This window comes from Scomber scombrus, chromosome 6 (genome assembly GCF_963691925.1).
Source record: "Scomber scombrus chromosome 6, fScoSco1.1, whole genome shotgun sequence".
Classification (NCBI taxonomy): domain Eukaryota; kingdom Metazoa; phylum Chordata; class Actinopteri; order Scombriformes; family Scombridae; genus Scomber; species Scomber scombrus.
In genome coordinates this window covers 25,515,449-25,543,179 of record NC_084975.1, presented here as the reverse complement: position 1 = coordinate 25,543,179, position 27,731 = coordinate 25,515,449, and the positions used below count along the sequence as shown (strand labels likewise).

The following is a 27,731-nucleotide window of genomic DNA, read 5'->3' as shown; positions in this document are numbered from 1 at the left end:
GAACTACCTCATTTATGCAGCTGTTAACTGTTTTTCAGGTTCTAAAGCCATTTTGATTTCAGAATAAATCTCTAGCTTTCATTTAGTGGAAGAGGTTAAAATGTGCACGGGTCTGAGAAGCAAATGCAAAGATTGTTATTCAACTGGACCGAAATGTACATGACAGCAGAATTTTTATTGGAATTAGTTAAGTTCAGTTAGTTGGCTATGTTTTGTTGTAAAGTAAGACGTGTTTTGTTAGATTTTGATACTTTAACCAATTTAGAACTCAACTTCGCCTGCAGTTACAGTTCAACGAATGAGACTACTAACATAACTGTAAGTTTTACAAACATTTTTTTCAAATACACTAATCGATTCCTGATATTAACATGTGCGCTGCATTAATAATATAATGGATAGAAGCGAGATCTCAAAAGCATGGCTAAGCTTCATACAAAACAGTAGTGATGCAAAAAAAGTAATAACTGTGTGATTGTTCGTCCAGGTGCAAGAAATGCAAATAATTTTATGCAGTTGAGGGAGTCTTTCAAACATGATGAGTATTTCCGGCTCTATGATATAAGAATGCAGGGTTTCTGATGTCCCCATTTATCCTTCAGATCAGCATTATATTCATTCAATATCCATAATTTATCTTTTTTTAAATTATGAACATTTAACTAAAGCATGACAAGCTTGAGAATACATAAATCTTTCTTTACGTTACCCTTTTATTGAAAATGATTCTTTTAAAAATACTCGTCACTTACGTTAAATTGTGGTTGTCTGTATCTGTCGATAATGTTTGGTTCTGTAATTATCTACAGTATCTCACCAACTACAGATATTATTGTGATTCCTACAGGGCTCTTTCATGCTCGTGCATGCATTGCAAGTATGGCACTTGTTTTGATAAGCGAAAAGTGTCAAAATTAACTGGAGAGGAATTGATCTTTTTCCACTGAGGGCCAGAGGATTTGATAACTCTAAATTGGAATCTTAATTGATCAAATTGAAACCAATCATACCGCGATTGCTGTAAGTTAAATCCATTGATTGTTGAACAGGATTGGATCATCGGATTGGTCACAACTTGATCAGATTCTCTATGTTCAATGATTTTTCTCAGTCTGGTAGGAAGTCCTTTCCAAATATCTGAGCAGTCATGGAAGAACTACCATTAATGTTCAGGAGCTGGAGGTGAGATCCACCCTGGACATGTTGTCAGCCAATCATATTACAGACAGACAAACACATTTACACTTCAGCCAATTGATACGTTGTAGTTCACCTAATATGCAGGTCTGCCCCGAAAAATCTTTAATCCCAGGAGCTTTGTGGGATGGTCAGTGAGCTGTTGTGCTGTAACTTAAAATTCAACTTGTTTGAAAGTCACACCAGTGTTTTCATATGTTTAACTTAAAATTGAACCTTTGTTTGAACAAAAACAACCAGACAGCCACAGTTTGCAAACACTCATATGCCATCACCAACCGCAGACTAGTTTGTTTAGAAGTTTGTGTGCAGGATTACCTTTGCATACATGTGCATCTTGTTTCAAACTACTTGAAGTTACAAAGGGCCCTCTAATAAAGTTACTGCTATCCAGTTTGTCAGTGTTGCATATTTGTTCCTGACACATTGAGAAGCTGTTAGAATATATATGTGTGTGCGTGTGTGGGGATGGGTATGGGTGGCTAATTCGGGGTGAAAACTCTATGTAGTAATTGGTGGAGTGATTGAACATTGTAATATTAATGTGTGCTCGCTGTTTGGAAAGACAAACTGGCACAAGATGCAAAGAGACACACACTAATAATCATGACTTTTATTATTATATTTTATTGTCACAGATGGAATGTTTTTATGCTGTTAATCAAAGCAACGGCCCTTTCTTCTAGATGCATGAAAGACAGCTGCATTATGTCTTCATTAATTGGCTTTGACGAGCGGATGTGGGATGTTGGTGCTCCAGTAGTTGGTATCCTTTTCACATCCAAACACACACACATACAGATTCACATACACACATGTTGGCACATTATTAGCCCTGGTGCTGTCACTTCCATAAGGAAGACCTCCCTCTATGTGAGGGTCAGGTAAAACCGACAGGCCAGACTGATACCACAAGAGCCTACAATTTGGCCCGGTGTCTTTACAGATTTGCCCTGTTAACTTTCACACACTCACACCAGCTGTGTCACCGTGTCACTGTGTCTGCGCACCCCCCCCCCCCCCCCCCCCCCCCCCCCCCCCCCAAGAAAAAAAAGGACTTGTACGTGTGTCACCGCGTCATCCAGTCCCACACGGAGCGCTCCGTTCCCACACAATTAAAGACACGCTGCCCAGAGGTCGGTTGCCCATTCCCAACCGGCTCACCGTTTCAGTGGCTGGAAATCCCCCTATGCACAAAGAGGCCAGATATGATACCACAGCACTGCAGGCGAGGGAGGGAGCTAGGGACAGTATTGATACGGCAAGCACTTTCGTCTGGGAAAATCCTTAAGGGAATGCAACCAATTGTTATTAGTTGTATGGGGGCTGCATTCTATACCGAACTCCTGCTGGTATGTGTTACTTCTGTTGAATTGGAGGGACGAGTTTACTTACTGGTGATCGGTGCGTGTGTTTTGTTCTTATGAGTCATTTTGGTTTTGTGGATTGCGCTCAAATGATCACATTGCTCAGAGACCGCATGTTTTATTTACGTTCACACACAGTTCATTATGAGTTTTACCTGGAGGCTTTTGCGCATTCACACACCTAAATGTGCTACTGAAGGTAATGTATTGACACCTTTCAACACTTCATCGCAAGTTTATTGGCTCTAATAAAGCAGAACTCATCTTTTTAGTGATAGTTAGGTGATATAAAGGAGGGAAAGATTCTTCTAAAGTAGCTTGAGTGAAATACACTCTGCCTAGAGTTCCCACAGTAAACTAGAGGGGTGTCAGCAGGATGAGTGGGGGGATATTTGCCGATGAGAGGACGCGTGCTGTTCAGTCCTGGTGGTCCTCTGAGGGATAGACAAGGTGCATTCCCAGTTAGCTGCCGCACCGTGTAATAGAAAGAGAGAAAGAAATCAGAGAGGCAGAGTCCACAGAGGGATCCATGATGCAGCCACAGAGACGATGTGTTCCCCTGGGCAGCATAATGAAGCTCTCAGTAGGACGACGTGGTTTGAATGCACTTCAGACGGAAAAGGGGAGAGACGTACAGGCCCATATGCAACTACTCACCACATCATATTTCCACAGCCATGAATGAGGCCCTCACACAGACAACCCCCACTGCTGTCAGACAGTCAGAGCCAAAACCTTTCACAACATGTCTTCCACACAATGCGGAGAAAAAGTCTTGGGTTTGCACCGAGCAGAACCCTTGGGGAGGACAGGCTCTGTCTTCAGGGCTGCAAGAGCGAGTAGAGCTTTCACACAGAGAGAGAGATCGAGACAGAAAAGGGAGATGGGTTGCTTTTCTCAGAAATCTGGAGAGCAATGTCATATTACCCTCAGTCCTTCATGTGGTCTCAAGCACTTTTTATATCATGTTTGCAAACTTGTCTACTGCAAAAACTGGTTTTACTTTTGTTTTTCCAACTGTTGCTTTGTTTAGAAGTACATTCAAAATCAGTTGTGCATCTGAACGATGATGGAGATCGGAGCCTTCATCGGTTTAGCCATGTTGGCCGGAGCGGACGGCGCCAATTAAGGCAGCATTATGCGAACATGACAGCTATCATGCAGGCTTAACAAAATAAAGCAGTAGTAGAATAGCAGGCGGTGAATATGAGGCCAAATAAGCCGGTTACCAGATGAAACGGGGCCCCATTTCTATGATTGCAATTAAGTAAATGGCTGAGAGCAAGAGAAGTCAGAAGCGAATGAGAACAAAACACTGTTTCTTCAGACGTGCCCAGACTTTGTAATTGTTGTGGCCTCGACCTACTGTTTTGTTTTCGTTGTTATTTTCATTACAAATGAAAAAAAAGATTGCAGCGCATGATAAGAAGTATGGTTTGATTGGTCTAATGATCATATTTTCATACCGTTTCAACTACTTTGAAATAATTATGGTACCCTGAAAAACATTTTGTGTTTTCTGATCCATTTCAGATCAGCAGTGTTTTGATTCTCGAACGCAATGAACACAAAAGCAAAGTTCTCTCAAATTATTTTATGTCACTGTTTTGTTCTTTTGTATTTTTTGATGTATGTAAATGAATCACCAAAAGATGAATTTTACAAAAGTTATTTTGAGATTTATCCATATTGCACAGCACTTCTCAAGACAATGAGTAATTAATATACTCATCCTTAATAGATTGATGTTTTATTTCACCTAGGACCTAAAAGATATTCAGAGGATAATACTAATGTTTTGTATATTGAGGGCTCTTACAGTACTTCCTTTTACTTTGTTTACGCTCTCCAGATTCTCTCAAGAATTTAGGGGGATTTTATAGTCACTAAGCCTATTTAAAGCCATCATTTGTGTTTTCTGTGGGTTAGCAGAGCCTGTTTTTGACAGCATGCGTGTCCATTGTTGTTGCTGCAACGTGAGGCCCTGTTGTCTGTGGTCTAATTTGGTCAGAGTCGACTAATCTCGAATGAGTTCTGTGCCAGCTGCGAGTTAGCACGGGTCCGTCAGTCTGTGAACGTTACATGTGCGTCTAAAAACCGACCATGAGCTACACGGGAAGCTGGCGTTGGTACCCTGTTGGTACAGTGTTATGTAGTGTAGTGTGCTCCCGTCTGTTCACTTTCTCTTGACTGCAATGTGTGATATCTCTGTTTTAGTCCTCCCTCAGCCTCGAGCCTCCCCATCTTCACAGCTGTACCGAGCCTTTCTCCTCATCTCTCCCCCATCTGCAGTTGTCTGCTCAACTGAGCAGACCTTGTCTCCTAACTACAGCCCCCCCCCCCCAGCCCGACTCTCCACCACCACCACCACCACCCCAGTCACCACTGGAATCCCCTTTTGATAAGGGGTAAGAAATATTGCAAGGCCAGGACACAGGCAGGAAGCCCGTCTACAGCAAGGTACTATTTTGGTTGAACAGTCCCATTGTCCACGGGCAGGGGACGGCTGACTGCCTGGGGGAGAGGGTGGAGGGTGACAGAGAGAGGAGGGATGATGTACTGTGAGGACATCGCACTACTACGCACACTCTTTCTCCTCCCCTCCTCTAGCACTGATCATTCAGAGGGTCCTCTGTCCCCCTTTTCAGTGAACTCATGGCAGTCACACTCTGAAACATGTGCAAAGGAAGAGGGTGGGGGGACGGAGGGTGGGGGGGCTCTGTTATGTAACAGCGCCTTCCCTAACAGGAGCTCCACTCTCTTAAAGATGTAGTGTGGCAGAGGTGCAACTGAATTTGGACATCAAATAACTATTAAAAGAGACAAGGAAGAGATGATGTCAGGTCCGAATCCTCTAGTGGACAATCGCTTTTGTTGTTTGGCTGCAATGATGCCACGTGCTAACAATAACTGCTTTTAGGAAAGGGCGGGATGACACAATGAGAGAAAGGGAATGTCGGCCTTGGACTTTTTATAAATCGAGATGTAAATATGGAAAGATTTATGTGGAAAGAGAGGAGCCTGCTTGGAAAGAGAGCGCTCGGAAAATGATGTGTTGTCATATCTTTACAGGCTTTGTAGCGGGAGTCCCTACTAGCCCTAAACTGTAAACACACTTTTAAATATTTGCAGTGATAACTTCTCAAAGTAGCTTTCTGTTTCATCTTTAGAAGTTTAGTATGTTACAAGAAATTTCCCAGGCTGACTTGTGAGTGTGTGTGAACTCAGTAACACCACAAGGCCACACGAAGTCGCTTACCGCACACACACACACACACACACACACACACACACACACACACACACACACACACACACACACACACACACACACACACACACACACACACACACACAGACACTAAAATGGGAGGGGAATCGATGTATGTTACGGGAAACGTGTTTTTTGTTTTAGTTTTTACTGGTACGCAAGGTCTCATGGCTGCATCCTCCCAACTGTCAGAGGCCCTTGCTCCTTAAGTCTGAATCCCTTTGAGACCTCGAGAGACATCAGCTCAGACGGGCGTTGATGTAAAGCATCTAAAATCATCAAACTACACAGGTTCACATACTGATGTTCCCCTCTTGACTTGAATTCCACCTGCCCGCAGGCTGCCTTACAGCTTTAAAAATGACAAAGTTGAACCGCAGATGTTTTTCAAGTGATATTTCCTGGCAGTATTGACTTTTTTTGTTTGGTTTTGTTTTGTTTTTTTTCTCAGATGTTTGCAAATTGCTGTAACATTTAGATATTAAACACTGGGCAATCAGGACTAAAACAACACAGCAACAAGTCTAAGCTTCTCAACGTCCGCTCAGAAGGCTGCACAAACAAACATGATGAAGGTCGTAGTAAATGCTCTGGGCTAAAAGTACGTCATGTATGGGTCACTGCGTTGAGGAGCATTAAAGGCCACACTAACTTACGCCCACCACCGGTGCACACACACACACACACACTCGCAAATACACGTACTGTACCTAGAAACAGTATAAGCGTACACACACACACACGTAGCACTCCTAACACTTCAGGGGCCTCCGTATAGCCTACATGCACACCCACGTGTTCCTGTTCCTGCGCTCGTCTTACCGACTGCTCAGGCTGAGCCACTGAGCCAGCTGGTGATAACAACACTTCCTCCTCGCTCCCCTCTTGCGCTTAGCTGTTGTGCTCTTACCATCTGTGGCAACTGGCTGGGGCCGAAGCGTCATGTTACCAACACAACTGGAGACCCCAGATCCTGTGGACACACAAGCATAGCCAAGATCCTGAGGTTGCACACACACACACACACACACACACATACACACACACACACACACACACACATACACACATTTCATGGCAGTTACAGTTGTGACTGCCGTGAGAAGTGAAAGTGAAAAAAGCAAAAAAGGAAGTCCAGATTATTTACATTTGGACACAGGAAGACAAGGTTGGAACAAATGGGAGAATGTTCCTGAAGGAAGGTACACAGAAATATATGTTACTTTCAGAAAAATAAAACAACAAAACAAGTCAGCAAGTATCAGCCAAGAAGAGTCCAGGCAGGGAATAGATCATGAGAGAGGAAAGAGACAAAAGAAGACATGAAATCATTGCTGAGTATTTTTTTGTTTTTATAAATATTATAGTCATGTTACCAGCATTCATGTATAATGTCGGTGGATTCACTTGTGGAGGTGAAGTAAATTTGAACTTTATTGAACTTTGACACGATAATTTTTACAGCTGAATGATTGCAAACTGTCCTGACAATGATGACCTAACATATGGCAGAGAGAACAAAATGGAGGAAGTTACCATGTTTGCTGTCGCAACATCCAATTTGAATGAGAAGCAACACCAGTAGACCTTTGACCAACAGAGTTTGTCCACCAGAGAGCACTGACAAGTTGATTTTGTTTTAATAGTAAAATATCCCACTTAGCATTTATCTTTAAAATAAAAATAATAATAAAATGCTAAGGGATATGTATCACAATTATATATGTTATGTGCTTGTGTTAAAAAAAAGGATGAGATGTCGTATCAGATTTTTTAAAATTTAAAAATATTGTTATCAGTGTCTGCCTCCAAAATTCTGTATTGGTTGGGCTATAGTTACTATAAGACCCTTAAGTACAAATTCACCAAGCCTCCAGCACCACCTATGTCAGAAGAACACATACATGAATATTGCTGTGCCACTTTCTGGTGGAATCCAGTACTTACCAAGAAATTACATATTAAAGGATAAGGCTGGAAATTTTCTATAATTATTATTTTATTATCAACAAATCTCATGTGCAGACCAAGACCAACAATGAACCAGGCGGGGAGTTCCGGTCCTCTGAAATGATGCCAACGCGGAAGTAATTTAAAACTGCATTGTATCAAAAGGCCACCAGGGGGCGACCGTTTTGGTGTCAAAAGGACTTCCGTCTCTATACAAGTCAATGGAGAATTCACCAACTTCTCACTTGATTTCTAACCTCAGTAAACGTTTTCAAAATGTGTTTATGGTCTCAATCGCTAGTTTAAAGACTTCTTCAATGCAGTATGATGTTCATTTGTGAAATTTTGGCCTCCCTGATTTTATATTTGACGATAAAGCAGGGAATGCATTAGGGCGTGGCTACGTCGTGATTGACAGGTTGATTGGTTCACAGGTTCAGGACGGCGCCTCTTGCTCCTCCTGATGCCCATATAAGTAGAATCCGTGTTGTTTTTTACCCGGCATGCACCTGAAACTTTCAAGATGGCGCTGCTCAGATCCGATACTATTGGCTTCCGAGCAGCAGTCCACAAACCAATGAGTGACGTCACGGATGTTACGTCCATTTCTTATATACAGTCTATGCAATGAACTGATACTTACAAGTAGTGTGTGTGTGTGTGTGTGTGTGTGTGTGTGTGTGTGTGTGTGTGTGTGTGTGTGTGTGTGTGTGTGTGTGTGTGTGTGTACGCTTATACTGTTTCTAGGTACAGTACGTGTATCCGCGAGAGAGAGAGAGTGTGTGTGTGTGTGTGTGTGTGTGTGTGTGTGTGTGTGTGTGTGTGTGTGTGTGTGTGTGTGTGTGTGTGTGTGTGTGTGTGTGTGTGTGTGTGTGTGTGTGTGTGTGTATCCACAGCTTGATATATCATATTCCTCTGTGCAGTGGACTCTGTTACCCAAAAACTATTAAAATCATGTCAGTTTGCACCACTGTTCCACTGAGTGACCTGTTCCTTGCCATAAAGACTTTTGGGCATGGTAGTTAGTTTAAAAGCAGTTCCAAACACTAATAACAGCAATCACGCTGTCAGTCTCGGGAGAGTAATTCCACGTACTGCTGACGCCACCGCGCATGTGCCGTAACACAGTTCTATTGTTGCGCTACACATCACATTCTCTTGACTTTGTATTAAAGTTCTTAATTTACAATGTAGCACAAAGTCAAGGCGTCATGATATGTTGCACAAAAAGCTAACGAACAAAACCTGGTTTACAGAAATGCACAGTGGCCTCTGCATTACACGGGAACTACTCTCCTGAGACAAACGCGATCACCGTCATTAGACCTTGCAACGGTTTTAACACAAAGATGTCCACGGCACAGAGGGATACGACATAGCAGGCTTCGGTTGCACGCACAGTTCTTGTAAGCAGGATCGATCCATTTTTGGTGTGGCTCTGTATACATGAGATTTGTTGTCATGTATGATCATGCAAGTGGAAATTACAAAAAAATCAAGCGGGGAAGCGCTAACTCTAAACATGACCATGAATGGCTGTAAGACTCTCTAATCAGAAGTCAATTCTTAATGAAAATGATGGCCCTGGCAAGTCACTGGTGGTGGCGAGGAGGCAGTCGAGGGAGAGTGGGAGCGGAGGAGTAGAGTGGGAAGAGAGGAAAGCTGCTAAGAGGGAGGGCAAGAGTGGCATGTGGCTGGATGGTATCCTTGGGAAAGTTTGCAGCTCACTCTCCCACTCTCTGGATCTTAGCTGGGGACAAATACCACATGGAGCTGAGAGGAAGCCCGCTGGAGTGTGCAGGGCCACGAGCACACAGGAATGTTTCACTTCAAATGGAAAATGTTCACAGCTGTTAGTTAGGCTATCTCTCTCACTCTATTTCTCCATCTTTATCTATCCATCTCTCTCTCTCTCTCTCTCTCTCTCTCTCTCTCTCTCTCTCTCTCTCTCTCTCTCTCACTGTGTCATGAGTTTGCTGCTATGCTTAGCTCCACTCCTCTTGTGCTTCTGATAACCAGTATTTTTAGTTCTGCCTGGGGTCAATTTTATTTTTTCCCCCTGATTCCTGAGTTTCACGTCTATATAACATTCCCATATAATCAGTTTACCAACATAGGAGCCTTTGGTAGTTATCCATTGTCTTGTCCTGGAATTCAGGCTCCTTTAAAACATATTAGTTATCTTGTCATGTGGGTACATGAACAGCGAAATGCCTGCAGTCCATTTTGTATTCATACACATAGTTTAGGAAACCGCACACTTGACAATGTGTGGCATCAAAATACCGGAAGCCTTTGCCTGACCCACAAACAAAAATGTCAACACAGTACAGCACAGCCCTACCGCCCCCACATCAAGCTGTTTAGGGTCTGATGAGTCTGGTTTGGCTGCACATGAGTTGGATCTCCACAGTTTCGGGGCTACGGTGGCTGCAAATGAGCCCAGGCTCAATAGTCCTGTTGGTTGGACGTTCTGCAAGCCTGCCACACACATACTACCATGAAGAGTATTTGTGTGTGTGTGTGTGTGTGTGTGTGTGTGTGTGTGTGTGTGTGTGTGTGTGTGTGTGTGTGTGTGTGTGTGTGTGTGTGTGTGTGTGGCTCAAAGAGAACTCATCCATTTGCACTCAGGTGTAGACACACACACTTCCCAGCAGCAGACACTTTCCCTGAGGGATGAAACAAGAGCAGACCTCTGACCAAGCCAACCAGCAGGTGTGTGAGTGCATTCTGACTGAATACGAGATTAATTACTTAATTAATGAATTAATCATTTAATTCTCAGTTGTTTTGAGGGGTTTTTTTTAAAGAAAAAAAAAGTCCAATTCTCTCATTCCAGCTTCTCAAGTGTCATTTGGCAGATATGACTATCTGTGATTTGGATATTTTCTGGTTTCTTTAGTGTTCTTTAACAGTAAACTGAATATCTTTGGGTTATGGACCTGTGGAAAAAGCAAGGTTTTCACCTTGGGCTTCTGTAAACAGTGATCATAATTTATCACCATTTCTGACATTTTATAGACCAAACAACTAATTAATTAATCACGAAAATATCAGATTTATCAATAATGATAAACAGTTATTAGTTGCAGCCCTATGGAAGACACATTTTGCTGTCCATGTTTATTCACTACAGTGTGTCAGGAGGTAGAGCGGTCATCCACCAATCAGAAAATCGGCAGTCCGATTCCTGGCTCCTCCAGTCCACATGTAGATGTGTCTTTGGGCAAGATACTTAACTCCAAATTGCTCCCGATGGCAGCGCCTATGGTGAATGAATGTGTGTGAATGGGTGAATGTGACATGTAATGTAAAAGTGCTTTGAGTGGTCAAAAAGAGTAGAAAAGTGCTATATAAGCATGTATTGTCTTACACTGTATAATTTTCCTTCTTTTCTCTGTATGTCCATAAACTGAAGTCATACAGCTCAGGTTATCACACATATTTGCTACAGTTTAAACATGTTCTGCTTACGTACACATTCTCTACACATCCTTTGCTGAATGCAATGAAAACAATCCATTTAAAGATTTGTTTTTTGGTTACACAGCGAAGATGCATTGCATTATATTGTTTCCAATATTTTGTCTCCGCTATCCCTTCATATTTGCATGTTCACACATGCACACACATGCACATATACATATATAGTGTGTATATACATATACAACGCCACCCACCATACCACCCACAAACATACCCACAGGCTTAAAGCAGGGTTTTCTTTTTTCTTCTTAAACCACTTCCCTGCCTTTCCCTTGCTCCTGGTGACGACACTCTCTTGGAATTCACTCCTTGTGTTGGTGGTGCTCTCTGAGAGAGGGAGAGAGAGAGACAGAGCGAAAGAGAGAGAGAGAAACTGTGTTGTTCAGATCTCTCTGTGCTCTGCAGCCACTAACTAGGACCATTTGGTGTCTCCTTTCTCCGCACTCTTTTCTTTACCCCTCCTGTTCTAGTTTTTGCATTTATTCTCTCAGTTTTTTCCCATCACTTATTCTCCTTCCTGTCTGGGTTATGGCAATTTTACATTATTTGGTTTGAAATCAGGCTCTGTGTGAGCATAGGGGTCCACAGACTCTGGGCCGCTGCGGGGGCTGTAAAGGGGTTGCTAAATTGTGCTGTGGGTGGAGAGGAGGGGTGTATGTGCTGTATGTGTCTGAGGTTTGAGAGCGTCACTTATCTGTTATTGCATTACATTATGTGTGTATAATTGTGCATGTGCATTGAACATGCATTTGCATTTATGGGTATTTGTTGACTCTGTGCATAACAACTATGTTATAGCCTGACCGTTCATGTGTGTGTCCAGGGGGTGTGTATAAGAAAGACATGGGGGGCATGCTGCTGAGTCCTGTGGAGGCCTGTGAAGGGACGGCCTTCCCCTTCTCCCTAAACTCGACTGGCTCTAGATTGTGATGGGGGAGGTGTTGCCTATGCTCACTCATCCATCACACACTTTATTTGGGTTTTAGAGGAAAGGAAAAAGGAAAAAAGACAGAATAAATGAAAAAAGACTTCCAAAAATATCAGAGTTGGGGGGGAGAATCGGGGTGTGGAGCGTTGAGGAGTTGAGTAAGAGGAGGCCCCTTGTCCTGTATGGTTTTCCTCTCCTGCACACACACACACACACACACACACACACACACACACACACACACACACACACACACACACACACACACACACACCCTTTAAGCAGATGCTGGAAAAGAAGTCTTACCCTTGTGACCCCCTGCCATTCTCCAGACCCAGCACTGATAACAAAAGACAGATAAAGCCAACTGGGGGGCAGATTTAGTAAAGATTAGCGAGCAGGTTTGTGATTTCCACTGAGGTTTCTGTCATGTGTGAGTGTGCATGTGCACGTTTTAAATGTGCCTGGTAAATGTGGGGTGCCAATAGCAGATTGTGGGATAGAATGGTTAGAGAGTGGTTGGTGGTCTTTGTCTAGCATCCAGTCTGGCCAGGGTTTATTGTGTGACAGGACAGTGAGGCCAGATAGGTTTGCAATGCTGACAGAGGAAACAATCCCTGTGCTACCAGCCCTCAATACCTCCCACGAGATGATGAGATTTATTTAGCAACTGGGGATATAACAAGTCAGCCTGTAAAGTAAGAGCGGACTGTTACTCACTGTAGACATTCATGTATGAGTGCAAATAATCAGGTTTTCATATAGAAAAAAACCTCCATTACAATCTGTATTTAAGGGATTTAAGTGACATGTTTTCAGAGGGTGGCTCCAGGATGTGCTGCAGGTCTCACTAACAAATCCTGAATATTTCCGTTTTTTTGTTTTTTACAAGTCAGTCTTCTTAACCAAGAATTTGTCAGTAAAACTATAAACACTTGATTAGATCTAAACCCCCAAAAAACACTGGCCTGTTTGTGTACAGCAGAGGCTAAAATGCTGTTTTAATGATTAAAAGTCTTGCTGGCATGTCGTATGGGAATTTTTACATCCTAAATCATAAACATATTATCAAGGGGGGAGAAATCGTTCCCATTTGGACCTGTAGCAGTATAATGCAGCATATACAAGCAAACAGTTCAGTTCAGCTCTATGTACTGGCCTTTGTCTAAAGTGCCTATAGGAAAGTTGGACAACTCCAAAGGGACTATCAAATAAAGAAATTACTGTTTCCTATTATTGCTGCTGTCGAGCTTGGGGGTGGCTTTTGTAGCTTATGCCAAACTAATATGGGTGGAAAAATAAATAAATAAAGAGGGGAAATTATTACCTTCTGAAATTACACGTTGGCCTCTCTCTTTATCTATGTTGTAGAGAAAATAATGTACGTTGGTCCCTGACAAACAAGCTGTGTTCCTGTTTGTGACTCCAAACAAACATTTGTATTTCTTGGCTAGGAACACATTTTTCCCTTTTTTTACAAAAACACCAAATCATGTTACTGTGCTTTCTTTCCCGCCCTAATTTAAGCGTTGAATTATTCACTTTGCCATACGGCCAAATGAATTAAATGATTCATTTTCCAACTAGAAACTGCTTTTGTGGCCAAGTCAAAGTAAATCAAGCTAAATCCCACAGTTTTGTGATGTAAAAATATTAAAATGTGAAATTGTAGCAAAAAAAAAGGGGGGACCAGGTTGGCTTATCCTTATGGGTATGGGAGAGTGTTTGTTTCCTCTGAGAAGCTTTTCCAACAGTTAGCCTTATGGCGGAGCCCCCAGAGGTCCCATTTGAATCACAAATGTTTCTGAATCGTTCACAGGTTTTGGTCAGTTGAGGAATTTTGGGACCCATTAAAGCCTGGTGACAATGACTTTCACCCCAGGGCCACCACAGGGGTCCGCCCCCCTACTGACCTCTCCTTTGCTGCCCAGTCCTAGCTCCAGCGGTCCTGCTCCAGAGTTCTGACTGGTTCAACAATGCACCCAAAAAACCCTCTGAGGTCAATGTCTCTTTTCTCTTGGTTGCTCTTTTCCTCCTTGCTGCCTTGTTCTGGCTCAAGTCGGGACTTATCAAAGACAATCCAATTCTGTCATGTGGCCAAATCATCTTGACACCCATTTAGCATGCTCATCAGAGGACAGTTATGAATATTCAAGATGGTGCCAGGCCCAGTGAGAGGAAGAAAGGAAGCGATGAGAGTAACAGATAATAGAGGTTTTGTCCAAGACAGGGGAGAAAGATAAAATGTGTACATGTCAGTGAGTGCTTTGTGACAGAAAAACCCCCAGAATAATCTTAAAGTTGATAACAATCATTAAAGAATATGTAAATAAAAGATGATAGTGACTCTGCTTTTCCTGAGTTCCACAGTTGGCTGTAAAATCTTGAAAAATATTATACATCTCTTATTAAAAACAGCCAATGACGAGAAAAAAGAATAGATGCAATATATCTCTGGCTCTATGAAGAGAGGTTCTGCATTGTAAAATGTGGAGGATGTGGGGATATAGATAAGAAACAAAATCAGACCCAAGATTGACCCAAGATTGATATATATATAATATTATAATTATTATCTATCACTAATGGCAAAGAAAAATTGATTAGAAGGGGTTAACATCTCAGTGGACCCATGACTAATTTGGGTTTTTCTGGCTCCACATGTGTTATGACAAACCTTTTTCATGGCAGGCGTTCTGACCTCTTATAGTGGGGAAAGCACAGGTTTAATAGATAACACTAATGACTACATGCCTTTAAAATGAGTCAGTTCCAGGTCACTGGTATTGTGCATTCTCACTAGTTAGAGTGGGGACACTTGATGGAACTGTTGTTAATGTGACTAGTTACTGTACAGCCTTACTTCCTGTCTATGCTGCTATTGAAAAAGTCTATAAAAAGTGTCAAATTGTAGAAGGAACATTTTACAGGATGTCAAACTCCTACACCTATAGTTCTGAAATCAGGTTGTTGATCAACAGAAAATTAATACATTTTCGAAAAAAATATTGGGAAATCAATTAGGTTAAAAAAATCAAAAAAGTAAAAAAAAAGTGCCAGATATTTGTTAGTTCCACCTTGCCAAATGTGACAGTTTGCTGTTTTTCCTCTTTTTTACATAATTATAAATCAAACAGCTTTATAATTTCAATATGCAATTGCAGACATTATTCACTACTTTCAGAAATGTTCTGGTTTAAACCAATACTCAATTAATCAATAATTATAGATAGGTCAATAGATGTTAATAATCATGAGTTGCTGCCAGAATAACCAATGCCTTATTCAAATAAATTGACATGTTGTGCGATGGATGGTTGCAGTGTACTCCAATCATTCTCCAATGGATCCACGAGGGATCCAGGAGAATAAAATAAAACAGAGCCAAACAGAATTGCATTCATATGTTTGCAGGATATTGAGTTCATATTGGGGTGTGCATCAAGAACAATGGTTGCCTAAAGTTGTGAATTATATTTCCCAGCTGCACTGTATTGATTTGTTTTAATTTAGTGTTGAATATTATGGAAAACCCTTTGGCACTGCTTATGATTCACAGGATTTTTATGTCCTTGATCCTCTTGTACTGCTGACCACTGTTTGGTTATGAATGTATTGGATCTTGTGAGAACAAGAGAGCTGAGCCAGGAAAGAGAGAGTTTGTCTGAATGAGCCTGCCTGTCTCATTGACATTGATGTCAAAAACTTCTAGGATCCCATCCAAGCTGAGACAAGTGGTCATTTGGACTTTGAGAATGTGGCACTGTTCCAAGCTTTGATGTTTCGGCTCTTAAAGATTGTAGATGGAGACAGGACGGGTTATCAAGGGTGTTGCATATCCATGAATTGTAGATGTTTGTGAACCCAGATGATGTTTATGTAGTCATGTTTTCAGCATAGTTTCTAGTTGACAATATGTGGTTCTAGCCAGAACTATATCTGTTTTTGGTGCATCAGAAACACGTCTCTTGTTTAAGTAGTTAATTTTTTACTTTTTGATCAACTGATGCCTTATGGATATTTGACCAGGCTTTTCCTGCCCTAAACTACTGAGCAGACAGACTGTACATCAGTTGTCTATATTATACTCAAATATACATGTCTTGACTCTATCAGTTCATCAACTGATCAATTACACATTAAAATCAGGGTAGCTTAAGGGGGAGGGTTGGAGAAGCTTGACTTCACATAACCCCTTTAAAGTGATCATTTGCATTTATATCAATAGCAATATAGAATGACTTACCTGCTGTATCATTGCATGGTGGTGTTGGTTATAGGTTTGTAGTAGTGATGAAAGGACATCAAGCCCTTAGAGACAATGTCACTAAACTTGGAATAATATGGAACTGACTATCTTTATTACTGTGTATGAATAGTAACAACTTCCCCTTCCCCTAATCCTAACCCTAATTATCAAATGTGTGGTTATAGGACAGAGAGAGAGTGGTGCGGTGTGTCAGGGAGATGTGAGGAACAGGAAAAGCAGGTGTGCATCGGAAGTACTTTTACTCATTACCCTTGCCTGTAAACATATTTTTTCATCTCTTTCTGTGTGATCCTTTCCATCAGTTTACTTATCCATGATTCATTTTTAAAATGGATGTACAGTATGCACATATGGATGGGTGGATAGATAGTTGGTCACCAAACCAGTGTTGCTACTGCTGTTTCCTACATGTCCCATGCTTGTGGGAGGCGGTGCCTTTATCTTACTGAGATGAATAGGGGTCAGGACTGGGCCACCCACTCCTCACCACAGTCCCAAACCTCTAAGATCTGCAGTTAATGTGTTTATTTTTAACTCATAAATGTTTGATCATTCCCAGTTTAGGAGTGAAGTGTAGGTCAGTTGTTAAGTTATTAATAGTTTGGGCCAAAGTGTTAAGTACCAGTGGATGGGGATAGCAATAGGGTATGCATGGTTACATGACAAAAGACACGGAAGCTCCTTCATAAATAGATTTTTAAAGACCTTTTCTACATGTGACTGAGAGTATGAATTATTGTATACAGTCATCTGCATCACCACACCAAAACACTAGTTTGTACCATCTGTAGGCTATAATGTAAGTCCATACATCTTCCTTCTTTGATCATTCGACTCAAGTCATGTTTCCCTCAACAGAGCACTCTTCAACTCTGCAATTTCAGACTGGTTTGGAGGGTGTCTATCTAAAACAGTCCTGGCCCATCTGTGTCACAGGCCATATCTGTCATTATCTGCATTTTATTGTTCTTTATGGTGCTCTCTACCGTCTGCTCCTGCCCTATCCTTAGCACCACAATCTCTCTGAGTCACAAAGGTACTCTCATGTCTTTGGTGAGAGTGGTAGAGATGACAAATCCAGAGATTAGTCATTTTAAAGGAAGAGTTTTTGGCTCTGCCAAACCCATATCCGTTCGTCACTTGGTTGAGTCATAAAAGTTTAAGATCATTTTGCCAGAGATAGTCAGAATGAGTAGTACTAGTAGTTAATTTCAGGAGGTAACAACTAAATCCCTGCTGGTTTATCATAACTTACTGGTGAGTTGCAAATGATGGTGGTGACTGTGAGACATTCTGGTGGATGAACACCAGTCAGTAATGAGAGGAGATGTGGAGGAGGATTTGGTGGAAACCAAATAATCAGAAGATCCCAGGATGAATCATACCACAGCCCTTGTCAGTTAGTGTGGTTTCCTGCAAACACATTTTTGCCACATTATGTAGATTCCAGTCTATGTCTACGAAGAGGAGAGCTGTTTATTGATGTGTTTATTTCTGATTTTCACAATAAAATAGATAGATGGTCATAGAAAGAAGAAAGAAAGTTATAGTTTCATAGACAAGCACCACAGTGACACCATTGTTTCATAGTTTCCTCACAGTTATAAATCCAACTTTTTTTGTCTGATATTGGGTGGGGGGGGGGGGGGGGGGGTGAAGATGCACTCATTGACCCTACACAGGCAGACAGATACTGTATACTCCAGCCAGACAAATGCTGCCCATCCTGTCAGCTTGCTAGCAAGGGCAGTGAGGTAGATAATAATTGTCAGCTTGGCTGTGCTAGTGCCAATACCAGGGTGGGCTAGGCCTGGTGCGTCTGGCTAAGAGGCACTCGATCACTGTGGGCACCGAGAGTCCACAGGGAAAAGGAGAAGGATGTACACAAAGGCACGAACCCTCGCAAACATGACCAGGCTGAGATGAGAGATGCACACACATTAAAATTGGACTAGGAAAGATACTGTGTGTCTTGATTTCCCCTCACACAATGCCTGTATTCTGAATTTGCTCTCTATATTTTTTTATCACAGATGGCCATCCAGATGTTAAAGTCAAACCCTACTCAGGAGGTACTTATGAAGACGAGGAATGATACAATGCAAAGCAGAACAAAGCAGCACCAGAAAGCCTGCAGCATACACAGTAGCAGGCTCACATAAGACCCCATGCTTGGGTCAAGCTTTCTCGATACACCTGATTGACTTCACAAACAAGGCTGAAATGACCAGCGAAGCTCTGAGCCCACATGAGACCTGTCCACACCTTTAATGTAAGTCTCAATTCTTTTAACCTATCAAGACAAGTTACATTGTATGGCCTGGAGATTGTAAACTGGCCTCCATGTCCTGCCACTGACCAGCTCATCTTATGGTTGTTGTATGGGCCTTATGTCCCTGTTGTTAAAAGCTGTATGTTGATGTAAACCTTGAATAGATCATATGATTTTATGTTTAACTTATAATCTGCAGTCAGACACAACCACACCTTGGCTTCATACCTGCTCTGCATTTGTCTCTGGTGTTCATCCTCAGAGGAAATTAGTTTTTTTCCCTCCTGTGCTTAAAAACATTTATCACTTAGTTCACTCAGACTTGTGGAGAAGAGGAAAAGTGGTTTGGCACGAGATCTGTCGCAAAGTCTTCCACATTTATATCACTAAACTATTTGGTGGCCACTGAAATTAGGACCTCCTGTTTAGGCTGTGGGAACTGTTGGCAGTTGGTGTAAAAATGAACCAATGTTTTTTAACTCCTCATTGAGAAATAAACAACTTCTGTAATGCTGTGCTAACATTTTCACCTCTGGAGTCCAACTGTGATGAAATGATTCAATAGGTAAAAAACAAAAAGACAACGAATCAAATGTTGTGCAAATGTGGTGCAGATTTATGATTGATTTATAAAAGTAAATTAAGGTTTTATTATAGTTTTAACAGGAAAACCACTCTCCTTAGCATTTCCTCTTGAGAATAGAGAAACAGAGAAGCCATTACAGCAATTTCTTAGCATTTCTAATTCATTCATCAGTTTTTACAACACTAAATCACTTTTTAGACTATAAATTGTGTACTACAGCAGAGGAATGAGCATTTATTTCATCATTGGAATAGAAACACATTTTTGTGTTTTCACACTCCATCTCCTCAGAGTAACGGAACAATATGTCCAACAATAGCATCCCTGACATCCTCGTCAGTCAATTCCCAGTGTAGCTACAGTAGCAGTGAAAAGGTGTTAGAGAGAACAGCGTGTCAGCAATGGTGATGAAATACATCCAAATGGCCCCCTCTGGATATGACAAATAAAGGCCAGGTGTCCAAAGGAAAAGGTTCAGCTATGGAAACACAGACAGCATACGTCAGGACTTTGACACGGGAAGCAAACCTGGGACCCTGGTGGTTGGAGGTGCAGGAAACTGAAAGTATTAAGGGAATGGAGACAAACAGAAGCCGAAATATACACTATATTTTTCTTTTTCTACATGCACCATTCATTTTATACTGTTTTATCAGAGGGTCTAAAATGCCAGTGATGCCACATGCAGTCCTGTTCCGGAAGTTTCAACACCTCAATACTGACTTTCCCACCACCCTTATATAGTGTTGGTGAGCAAATAGGCCGGTAGATGTAAACGAGTTTCTCCCTTGTCATAAAGGAGCTCACTTCCTGTCACTGGCCCCAGGGTGGGATCGCACAATGACGAACACAACCCACATTAGCTCCCTAGCAGGCAGTCAGGCCAACAGGCAGGGTGACACAGGGGTCATTTGTTTCTGTCAGAGGCACAGAAATAGTCTCCCAACTCCTCCTGGAGTGGACAAAGCAGGCGTGCATTCACTGGCGGGATGTGCTCTTGTTGTGATTACCTGCCTCTGTAGAGGAAGGGCTTTCTCTGAGGACCTATGGAAAAATGTTGCTGTCTGCCAAGTGCCATGATTAGCGCCCTGGCTGGTTCCTGGGTCAGCTCAGAGGGCAAAAGTGTCTAGACCAGCCAGGGGATTTCCACTGGCTCTAGCCTGAGCTGTAATTATTACTGCTTACAGTAGAGCCCCAACTCTCAGGGCCCGCATTCCACTTCGGACTATTATACAGCAGTACTCCCTTCAGTGTGTGGTGGGAGTCAGATCAGACATTGGCTTTACATATGGTTTGAATACTGTATAGTTAATGGCCTCAATTTTTCATTGAGCCATGTTATTTGATGTAAGCGGATCAAGAGATAGGAGGGTGGGAACTGTTGTGTTGATAAGTATCTGATGTTAAATTTAAGAACTCGTAAGTGTTACGCAGAGAAATCCAATCATTTCATTCAAAGCTTTGATTGATTGATTGATTAGCATTGTGCAGTGGAAGGAGACCTACCCTGTAATGTCAGGAACTTCATGCTGCCAGGACTCTTACAGTGCATTCTGCATTACTAACTCAGTGCAGGAGTTTGCCAGAAAAAGCACAACCAGTTAATGGTTCGGAACTCTGGCTTATCTTGGCCATCGACGCAACAAAAGCTATAATTATCTGCAAAATAAACTTGCTTCCTTGATTGTTACACAAATAATGCATTAAACAGTTCCAGATTTGTTTTTCACTGTGTTGTCAGCCCCTGCGGAGAAGGAGGCATTCAGGCCACCAATACTGGAGGACCATTTCATTGGGCTACTCAGGAAGTTCTTTGGTTCCATATTCCATTTCATAAAATATGGACACCTTATATAACCAATAATTGTTTAAATAACTGTTGTTCTCCATGAAAAAGAAAAAAAAAACAGAACAAATTTGCCCCTGTGATGTTTCCCACCTGCCAAAAAAATAGGGTTTTTCTTGTATATGTCAGCATTGTGTGTCTCCAAAGGTTTTCTTTATATAGGCCCAGACATTATTTTTGGCATTTTTTCTGACGTGTACCTCCCACTCCTCCCACTCTCTCTGGCCCACCTCCATGAGGGCCAAGGAAGCCTGGCACTCGCCTGACGCTCTCAGCCAGTCCTGGGCAGCTGGGATCTGGGGGAGCTCCCCGCAGCTCTGCAGTGGGCTGGCAGCCCCTTTCTCTTGCCCCCGCCACTCTTTAATTCTGCCTTTTTACTTCCAGCCAGCCTCTGAATACAATACAGAGGAGCCCTGTGCTGTGCTGTGCTGTGAACACAGACACACACCCCTTGGGCGTACACACACATCCACACTTTTATAAGCCATTGAAAGAGACAAGACCAAAGGCGGAAAGAGGAGCAGACGCCTCTCAGATGCTGGGCTTGGCTTTGTGTGCCACTTGACACAGACGGCCGCACACAAGATAACTGTTGTTTATTGTTTATGGAAGGACCCTCTGCCACACTCCACGCTCTCTTCATCTGGACACTCCTAAAGGGCCACAGCCAAGAACCACAGGGGAAAAGATAAATGAAACTCACTGTACATCTACTGTATTCGAGTATGAAAGAGAGCACATGTATGCTTTTGTGTCTGCATGTACAGTGGGTATGTACACTCACTGTATAGTCTTGGGTGCTATTATTCTTCTCTAGCTTCCACATTGAGTATGTGTTGTTAGCTCAGCTGGAGTTGTTTGAGTGAGGAGGGGATAGGGAAGCTATCTTGTTCCACTGGGGTCTCAGTCACAATAAAGTCATTAGAGCAGGTGAAGTGTGCTTTCTCTCAGATCTGATAAATGACACACTATATTCTACTGTTATGTAATACATGTTGAAAATCTCAAGATGAACTTGGATTTATGCCAACCCTGTCTGTCAGTGAGTCAATACCAGTGGAATTATAACCATTACTCTTACCGTTACTTGCTGTGAAATACGTGAAAATGCAAAACAACAGGTGACATTCTCACTTAACAAGAACTATTAAAAGTTGATGAACGTTACGCATTTCTGGTTTCCGTGGAATTTAATTTTGACTCATCTGGTAATATAAGCAGATTGTATAAGAGACAACTGCCCGCTCCTCTTTATATATAATAAGCTTCCGTTGTTTTTGAAAATACACTAAAAACGCTCACAGTTACCTACACAGATTGTGGTTAAAGAAATCATTCACACTGAACAATAACACGTGTGCATTGATATTGGGTAGAACAGAAGAGCTTGTGATATATATTAGAAGTAATAGCAGTGCTATAAATCAGGAGAGGAGAAAATAGATATTATAGGTAAAGATGGAATTCAAGTCAGCGGGATTTCTCTGTAAGCTGATTTGAGAAGATTTTGAAACCAGTGGGAGTTCTGCAGATGTTGGGGGAAAATACCATTGAAGAGGCAGCAGCAGCTTCTGACTGTGTAAAATGTACAGGTTTAACCTTTCGAAGGGTGTTGATGGAGAAGACATAATTTCTTTTCAGCTCACACAGGAATCAATGACACTGCCCATTTGTTTACAGTAGGTTAAACATATACCATATTATAAAAGTTTTACATTACATTTTATTATTTCATTTTATGAGGCTGAATATAGAATCTGTACTCAGACACACTTTTCTGCCAACTCAGATTTCAGCTCCTCCCTACCACTCACAGCCATGTGCTGACAGAAACTTGTTGGTCTGTACCAGGTTCTCAGCATTTAAAACCAATAGAAAGAGAAATTCCTTCCTAATGGTGCATGAAAGTAATGATTCACCACTGTATTATTGTTTGAACCCTTGGCGGATCTTTTCCACATTACCTCAACACTGTACCTAAAGAAAACCCCATTCATTTTCATGCAGTTTTACACATCTGACCTGCTCGTTTCAGTCTGATGTGTCTCCCTTGACCTTTCGTCAAAATGTGCACTTGGTAGTAAAGGCTCTGTAGCTGGACACCGATCAGGCCCGATGGCAATAGAGCATGAATAACAGGGTAGCTCTGGGCACCATGAAAAAAGTCCTGCTGACGACTGTACCGACAGGGTCACAGCCCCTCCATGCTGCCCCGTAAAAGGGGAGTGAGAGTAAACAGGCGTAATAGGGAGAGACTAAAAGAGACTTGGACTGTGTTCTTGTATATAATTGCATTCATTGTTCTCTGCCACTGTTGGTTATGGTCACAAGCTGTTTGGTAGGCCCCTGTCTGTCTGGTGCTCCCCATGAGCCCGGTGTCAGCCCCTACGCCCCCGAGGGGAGCAACTTGTGCCAGGGGTGAGGATGCCAGCTCCCTGACCCGGTGGCCCCGCGTCTGACGTGCCCACGCCAGGAGCAAACGGTCCCTGGGCCAGCTCGGAGGCTCAATGCGTGCTGTGCGCATGCTGCTCCACTGTTAAATAAAGCTGGTTCAAAGAGCACATTCCTGCCCCCAGCCCAGCAGCGAAGTAGCAAGCTCTCTTGCTTGTAGTGTCAAAGCACCAGATTGTTTCATTTTATTGCTTTCCCTTTATCTCAGCTGACTCTGGTACAATCTGATTGGATGCAGCAAGTTATTAGTCTCTATTGTTGGCTGTGGGAACAGCAGATGGCCTATTTGGACCAGATTACCTGTAGTCCTTATCTTAAGTGAAGAATTCATTCCAAGTGCTCAGATGTTTCAAGAAAGCTGCTTGTCCACATTATGAATGCGGTGCAGTACAGTTGAGCTTATCTGGAAGTTAACACCCACTTACACTGTAAACGTGTAATAGCTAGTGCTTATAATGTGTCTTATAGATTGTGATCATGATAAATATTACATATACGGAAAGTTTATGATTGGTAGTTTGTGTCAGAATGTACCAAATATACATATGAACGTCACTACGATTACATCAGCAGAATATTTAAGTGAAAGGAAATGTGAGAATTCAATTGTTAAAGTCTTGTATTGAGGTTCACTTTTTCTCTGTCTCTCTCTCTCTGAATCTCTCCCTCTGGATTTCTAATTCCTCCCTCTCTAAGTGTCAGTCGGAAGCCCGTTTGCATTATTGCTTCCAACATGAAGTTTTGCAAAAACAAGCGTGGGAACTAACCCGGCCCCTACACAGCATCTTCTACAGCCTGTAATGATAGAACCTCAATGACATCATGTGTGTTTGAGTGCGGGGCTCTGGTAACGGTGCCGTGCATCTCCTCAAAATACCAGTGGCTAAGTGAAACACACAAGCTCAGTTCGGCAATGGAAGTCAGATGCTCTCAGGCTTTTTCTCGCTGTCTAGAGTCGCCCCTTCCCTTTCTTCGTCCGCTGATAGGTTTAGGAGACTCAGATTGAGGGGGGGGGCTCCACAAGGGCTATGTCTGACTTTACTGTATGGTAAATGTCAGAAAATAAATGCAGGCCTCGGTAACAAAGTGGAATTGGATCTAATCTGCCCCAGGCCATCGCGTTTGATCTTCAACCCCTTCAGTACAGCTAACCATGTCTTGAGTAAGGAAAAAAAAAAAAAAAAAGTATACCGCACATTCAGGATGTTATGGTATTTTGTCGTATAATAATCTTATGGAGGTGGAGGAAAACTGTTTTCATATGTTGCTTGACATTATGAAAACCTTAGGTCATGTATTCATGCGCTGCCCACATTCATACATTCATTCACATGTTTGTTAAAGCTGGCGGATTTATTTTAATTTTAATTTTACTTCCCGTAAAACCGGTAACCAGGTTTGTATAATAAGTTTGTTTCTTTTGCTTTCATATTGTATACATTATCCTGCTGAGTACTTGCATCTGTTGTGCATTCCTGCAGCGCAAAGAGAATTGCAATTTCTAACCCAGCAGCCGAAATCTGATACATTGCCTGGATTTAATGGAGTCTTTATGTGACTTCTCAAGATCATCCTGTTATGAAAAAGATGCTCTTCTTGTGAATTGCAAGCATAATTGTAGGTGGGGGAATATTTTTATCAGGTCTCACTGAGGTCAATCATTCCACCACAATGGAATTGAGATCAAAGTCAGGAGGGAACAAAAACTCCTAAGCCTACAGGTAGTATAGCAGTTAAACTGGAAGTATGAAACACCCACCCACGCACATTCAGTTTCCCAGCTAGTGTGGGATGATCCCTAAAGATGTGAAACTCAAACCATGTTTTGTGTTGGTTTTGATCATGTGTTTGACATCAGATGGTAGATAAGTGGTAAGCACCAACACAATGGAATTTTTTTCTTTTTTTGTGTGTGTATTATTTGCACTAAATCTGGTGATGTTAACATTGCTGTCAGTTCAGCTAATATAATATACCAGCAGCAAGTTGATAAATGTTTAAGACATATTTTCATTGTTGCACCCTATTAATTTTGTGCTTACATCAGACATTCCAGAAACTCTCTGGAAAGTGCAAGCTGTTAAGTACTTTGCTTCCTTTTAAAAAACCCAACATCACTCTGCTGTGGCAATGGCATCAGAAGGGAAACAAAACAAAAACAGATGCAACTATAAATGACTGAAACTGAGAGAGTGTGTATATTGTAATTGCACCAAAACTGAACAATCTCCTAAAAGTATAACAATCATAGAAAACGATTGAAATTGGATCCAGATTTTTCAACCGATTGCAGTAGTTCTTGAGAAAATAAAAAAAAAAGTTTTATAAATCTTGCAATGTTAAGAAATCCTTTAAAAAAATTCTACAATTTGCACATCCAAATCAACGCCAAAAAGGAAATCACTTGGCAGATGACTTAACTCAATAACTTCCACTTACGCAATGCCTGTCTTTTGTCAGTCGGTCAGTCAATCCACCAACTTTGGTCCAGACTGAAATTTCTCAACAACTATTTGAAGGATTGCCATGGAATTTTGTACAGATGTTCATGGTACCCAAAGGATGAATCCTAATGGCTTTCATGAATCTCTGACATTTTCTCCAGCGCCACCAAGAGGTTAAAATTTTCACATATCCTGTTAAATATCTCGACATCCACCAAATGGATTGGGACACAATTTTGTACAGACAGATATTGTTCCCAGACCATGAAACCTAATCACTTTGGTGATCCCCTGACATTTCCTCAAGAGCCACCATGAGGTCGGCATTTGGATCGAGTGAAATGTGTCCACAGCTATTAGATGGGTCTAAAGATAGAGGATGTTGTATTGCTGTACATATCATAAAGCCCCTGAAGCAAATTTGTCATATGTGGCTCTACAAATAAAATTGACTTGACTTGAATTGACTTGTCCACCTCAGGATGAAATTTAGTGATCCCTTATTGTTGCATCTAGTGCCATCACAGCAAACCTTACTTTAGATAGATAGATATACTTTATTGATCCCAAGCTGGGAAATTACAGTGTAGAAGCAGCATTACACAGACACATAGTGACGATACAGTGACAATAACAACATATAGTATAAGGATATAAAGAATAAGAATATAAGAAAAACAAACTATACATACTAAAATAGCAAAATATAAAGAATAAACTATACATACACCTGATGAGGATCAGCATGTTAGCATGAAGCTCAAAGCACTGTTGTGTTCCTTAGGACAGTCTCACTGAGCTGCTAGCATGGCTGTAGACTCGTTGTTCTCATTGTGATATCCAGTTAACCTACTTATCTGGGGGTTTTCAAGTCTCAGTGTACATTAGAAACCATGTTGTTTTCTTAACTGCATGGTTTCCACTGGTGCACCAGTCAGTAATATCCACTTTTTTATGACTGTACATCCACAGATTTCACTGCATGTGAGTAAATCAAGTCAATTATTCTCTTTGAGTATGACCTGACTTTTTCTGTGGTTTTGAAAACAAAGCACATAGAATAGTGTTTGCTTTATATTATTTGATGTGAAAGTCATTACGTTTCAAATAATCAAATAATCAGACGGATAAATATATATATATATATATATATATATATATATATATATATATATATATATATATATATATATATATATATATTGATTACTATAGGAATGTAAGCATAAAAAAAGTCAATAATATAGTAATTTAACATTTGGCAACATGTAAACACATCATTATTAAAGCATTATTTTCATTTTAGGTGTATTAGATGTATGACTTTATTCATTGCTTGGTGTTAACATGGATACTCCTGGAACATCCAGTTTGCAGCAGTGCTTTCTTTCAGCAATAAATGTTGATGATAGCTGTTTTCATAGCTCTCTCTCATGCTGTTTAAGAGGTTGTCTTATAAAGCTCAGCCAACAAAATGGTAACTAACCAGGAATGGTCTTTGTTTTTCAAGTAAAGCCAAAAAGACAGAGAAGGTAATCATGTCATTTTGCAAGTGCGCCATAGGAAAGAAAATGTACTTCAAGCCAGAGTTTAACAGAAACTAAGCGCCTGTTTCAGATTAACACTAAATAATCATTAAAAAGTTATGTTATTAGCAGTTTCA

General features: G+C 41.4%; 1 long non-coding RNA gene across 1 annotated transcript in view; it reads left to right on the top strand.

Annotated features, from left to right (window-relative positions):
- Nucleotides 1-27,731, top strand: part of LOC133981575 (uncharacterized) — a 94,714-nt gene that overhangs the window by 37,393 nt on the left and 29,590 nt on the right. The window contains exon 2 of the long non-coding RNA XR_009925307.1: nucleotides 18,503-18,741. This is a non-coding gene — a long non-coding RNA (uncharacterized LOC133981575). The remainder of the gene's footprint in view (nucleotides 1-18,502; nucleotides 18,742-27,731) is intronic.